Raw genomic sequence first — 5,557 nt, forward strand, 5'->3', positions numbered from 1 at the left:
ATCATTTAATAATTATCCAGTTGTTCCAAACCTGTACACATTTCTTTGTTCTGATGAACACAAAGAAAAATATTTGGAAAAATGTTAGCAACTGACATTTCTCAGAATCATTGATAACCCTAGGAGGAAACATTACAAGGGGTCAAGCCACAAAGTGGCGTAGACAGCTATTGCATTTGTTAGTGTTCTTATTATTGGGGTTCAAGCCCTAAAATGAAAAATTCAACGTTATGTCATTTAATTTACATTACTAGAGTTGTTGGGTCTAGCTGAGTTCTTTGATACCAAATCTGTCATTCCACCATACTTCTTGTCCGCCATATGGCATTTTATTCAAAACATACTTTTTCGAACTCCTCCTACATTATTTGTCAGATTTGCATGAAGTCAGGTATATAGCATCTAGAGACACTCCTGACAAAAAATTATTAAAAGCTTTTTGATTGGTTAGACATTTCTTATGTAACGTATCAACATATTAAAATGCGCCAAGCATACAAAAGGGTGATGTTTTTGTATCGCTGCAAAACTTTTGTGGATTGACACGAAACTTGGTTTGTATCATCACTGACACAACTTGTTCCCCTCACACAAGTTTTATGACAGTGCCACCTCGTGGTCAAAAGTTATAAGCAATTATATTGTGCTCTTTATGCTTTTACATGTTGTCTCTAACCCAAACACCATAGCACCACCAACAATACAAACTTGAACATACATGACTTTTGAACCGTAAATCCTTTAAATAAAATTATTTCCCCCTCTGAACCCTTGTCTCATGCTGATTCGAATCCACTAGGCTATATAACGCCATTTTCCGTCATAAATTTGAATTTTTTGAAAAACCTACTTTTTCAAACTCACGGTTTCTCCGATTTGCATGAAATTTGGTCTGTAGCATCTAGAGACACTGCTGACAAAAAGTTATTAAAAGATTTTCGATTGTCAGAGATTTAAACGTGATGTGGGCGGCAACTTGCAGCCAGTGAAGTGAAATCAGGAGGGGTGTTACATGGGTTCTTTTAGGCTTATTTAAAACTAGACATGCAGCTGCATTCTGGATCATTTGCAAGGGCTTGACTGCATTGGTTGGAAGGCCGGCCAGTAGAGAATTGCAGTAGTCCAGTCTTGATATGACCAGAGCTTGGACAAGCAGCTGAGAGGCATGCTCCGACAGGAACGGCCTGATTTTCCTGATGTTGTAGAGCACATACCTGCAAGTTCGAGAGGTTGCTGTGATGTGGGAGGTGAATTTCAGCTGTCATATTCCATACATGCCTTTCTCCCATCCGCGTCTCCACGCAGCCGCGCATAGCGCGCATGCACAACACAGCTGTGTAGCACAACATTGGCACATCAGGCAGAGAGCAAGTGAAGCCCTCCCTCCTTTCCAGTAGTGTTTGTCTTGGTGTGGAGGTGAGTGGTGATGAACAGACTAACTGTGCCTCGAATTCACAGTTAATTATCCAAAAGACAAAACGCAAATATTGTTTTGCTAACATCCATCACTTATGAGCTAATGAGTTAGCTAAAGTTTAAAGTCATTGGCATAAGTTACATGCTAACTTAATTGAGATACGACAGCTGAATACAGTCAAATTTAAACGTCATCAGAATCGCCTCATGGATGTGTAAATCATGCGTTAAGTAATTAAAATGTGCTACCTTGCATACATTTGTCAGGCAATGCAGATGAATAGGATAAACAAAATAACTAAAGCATATCACAAGTTATTAGTTAATATGACTTGCATCAAGAGTCTTTTCCCTTGAAATATTATGTTTAAATATGCAGCTTGTTTTGGTTGATTTAGCAGAAATCAGAAGCAAACAGATGAGGGTATAGTAGGCTTAAAACAAACACCTTAACGTGTATTTTGGAATTTTCCTTTCCATTAGAGCAAAAGAAGACATGAAAGCAAAATAGACCAACATCTCAAAATTGAACAGTACATTAAGTGTCTTGCCTTAAACAATAACTTGATAAGTTTGATGTCAGACTCCTCATCTAATAACTATCCATTTTATATGTTGTGTATAGAATTTTAAAGATTTACTTAATATTGCATATAGGTATTTATAGTCTGTTTAATATTTGACCTGTGTTTCTCTCTCCTTTATCTTAAATGTGTGCTTTCACTGTGTGTGTGTGTGTGTGTGTGTGTGTTCATGTTTGTATATCCCGGTGGGGACCTAAACCTGAATACACACCAACACATGGGGACTCGTGTCACCGTGGGGACCAAAATTGAGGTCCCCAGGGGCAAAAAAGCTAATAAATTGTACAGAACAATGTTTTTTACAAATCTAAAAATGCAAAAGGTGTTCTATGATCTTTAGGTTTAGGGATAGGGTTAGGGATAGGGGATAGAATATACAGTTTGTACACTATAAAAACATTACGCCTATGGACTGTCCCCACGGGGATAGTCAACCAAAGCCTGTGCGTGTGTGTGTGCGTGTGTGTGTACGTGTGTGCGTGTGTGTGCGCCTGTCTGTGTGCCTTTCTGTGTGTGCCTGTCTGTGTGTGCTTGTCTGTGTGTGCTCGTCTGTGTGTGCTTGTCTGTGTGTGCTTGTCTGTGTGTGTGTGTGTGCATGTGTGTGTGTGTGCGCGTCTATGTCTATATGTGTTAGTACGTGTGCATGGAGTGTTTTGTTATTGTGTGTGTGGAGTGTTTTGTATGTGGGTATGTCTGTCTTCTGTGTTTTCACCTTTTTCTTTTTTTGCTTATAGTCAATATGTCTCATGTACAGCTGCTTTGTAAACAATGAAAATTGTAAAAAGCGCTATATAAATAAAGTTGAATTGAGTTGTATGGTGATCTAAAAAGCCCTTCCTCAAATGTGAAACAAAGTTCTTGTCACCATCAGTGTATGTGAGTGCGTGGTACAGTAAGTGTAATTATAACAACAATAATAATGTTAATAATAATAATTAGTTAAGCTGCTGTATTTTTGTATTTTGTCAATCCTTTTTTGCAGTGTGTTTTAATTATGTTTGCAGGTTTTTGTCCTGTAAAATAACAAATTAGCACCAACTGCCTTTTTCAGAATGTCATTGTTGATGTCCCAATAACACCAAAATAATTAAAACCATTTATTGGCTTGTGCAAAATAAACTAATTTAGCATAGAAAACATACACATTGTGGCTTAGTTTCCTTTGTTGTTTCCTGTTCTTGTGATACAATTATTTGTGATTCAATTTTGTTTAGAAAAAATTAAAACAAATATGAGAAGTGCCATTTTTTCCACTTGAGCCCCTGCCCTTCAAAATGTCTGTGTGCACGTCCCGATCTTGATGGTAAGCTGGTCTCGCTCGTCGGACGAAGCGTGGGCGGGCTTTTTCGGGAGAAGTGCCCAATAAAAGGAATAGGATTCCTGTTACGAAAAAGGGATCCAGACTTATAAAAAACTAGTTGGAGTGCTGGGGACAGAAATACTACGTCATACATCCAACTCGTTTTTTAACAAGATGGCCATGTTAAGCATGAGAAGCCAGCACGTTTAACAGTTTAAAGTGTGTGACATAGCATGATACCTGATCTTCAACAGTGTGACGAGGGGTGAACGCAGACAAAACTTTTTTACAGTGGATGGGAAACAGTGGCGGAGCTAGAGTTTTGTATATGGGGTGGCCAGGGGGTGGCCAAGGCTACTTCAGGGGATCCACAGACCATGACAGAAAATGTGTGTTTAACCCTGACCTGGCATCAAATTATAAAAAAATAAATCCTAGGATTGCTGATAAGAGGTACAAGTGATAATTTACTTCTACATACATTTAGATGAAATAAACAATAAAATATAAATAATGAAAACCTGCTTAACCCTGATAACTTGTTTAATTTAAACAGAAACAAAGCAGCACCAGAGGTGTCTTTAAACTGATGTGGATCAGAGCAGCATATATCTGATAAAACATAAACTCATTCCATAGGACTGCAAGATTAAAAAAAATCATTGATGCTGATTATTGCTCTTGATGTTGTCATCTTGATTATTTCTTTCAGATATTAGGATACATGAACACTTGTCACACGCTTTACACGCTACAAAACAAGCCGAGAAGCGTTTATGAATTATTGTATTGCCGTTTTATTGCTTTTTTGATTCTCTAAGGAACATAAAAAGCAGTTATTCAAATGGGAAATATGTAGAAAACAAACAAAGAACATCCAACATCACTAAAACACTCAATGGCTTCAGGTAATACAGTAAAGAGTCTGAATCTCTTTCTTACATCATATCTGTACGCGGTTGTTAGTGATAAACTTTTTGAGCGTCACGCGCTTCAAGCACAGCTCTTCTTCACCGGTGAATCATTTAAACGCCTCTGATTGGTCAGAATATTCACACCCTGAACTTGATTGGCTGTAATGCTCAAAGCTGTAGCAGAGCAAAGAAGCTTTCATCCACATTCGTTCATTTTCACCTAAATCTTATTTAGATTGCGACTGTCATAGCTAGTTTTTATTATGCATGGACTATTTTTCCTCTTTTGTCTTTAACTTGTAGAGCAGATTTGTTCACCTTGTTGTCATTTTTTCCAAAGCCTCTGTTAATTTCCGTCCTTGATGTGTAGACAATGTAACGTTATGTTATGTTGGGAACCGATTTACTATCTGTTAATGGAGCCTAACATAAATTTACACAATGAAAAGTTGTTTGGGAATCCTAAAGCCAAGGCTAAAGAGGGAAACTTATTTCTTCCTTCCAAAGTTTGTATGAAGTACACCTGCTTAGAATGTTAAAAGAAATAGAGGATCTCTCCCAACACTTTTATATTTATCTAAGGTTAGAAAACGCTAGGAAAACTTTACATTTACGCAACATTTAAAAGTGTAACGTTAGAAAGTAGGTAGATAACACTATAATGGTATGGTTCAACAAAAAAGCGTACCTGGCTGGGTCGGACTTGAAATGGCTAGCAAGCAAGCGGGTACGTTTCAATATTCCATTTGTTTAGTAAATTGCAGCGGTCCATTTGCTCCTTTTCTCTCTTTCGTCAGTCTTTAAAAATAAATCTCAGATTTCGCGCTGTACAATCCATCGCACAACTTTTTTCCGTTCTCATTCTCAACTAGACTCGCTTGAATTTCGTGTGCGGTGACGTCACGTGCAAGCATTTGCCCCGAACGTCAAAATAAAAGCGTTGTTCAACGAAAGGTGAAATCTGATGTCAATCAAGTAGCGAATCAAAATTTGGGGTGGCACCCAGGGTGTCCACCCTGGACCTCCCTCTGGCTCCGCCACTGATGGGAAAGGGTCTTGTATCGCTCCCGCGTCATATTACGTAAGCTGCCTTTGTAACAAAGAATGGCAAAGATGCAGATGTCATGTTAATGCACACACCTTTATCCTCTGCTTGTGACGTTCACTCCTCTCTGTGCAGCTGTGAACTGAAGAATGCGCTAAATAACGCATCCTGCCGCCGTTTTCATAATAAGAGTTTTAAAGAGGACTATAAAGCGATCTCGAATTCCTGTACAAATTACATAATTACTCATAATTTTTAGGGGGGCTAAGCTACAACTTTAGGGTGGCTAAAGCCCACC

Source organism: Triplophysa rosa, linkage group LG23, assembly GCF_024868665.1.
Source record: "Triplophysa rosa linkage group LG23, Trosa_1v2, whole genome shotgun sequence".
Classification (NCBI taxonomy): domain Eukaryota; kingdom Metazoa; phylum Chordata; class Actinopteri; order Cypriniformes; family Nemacheilidae; genus Triplophysa; species Triplophysa rosa.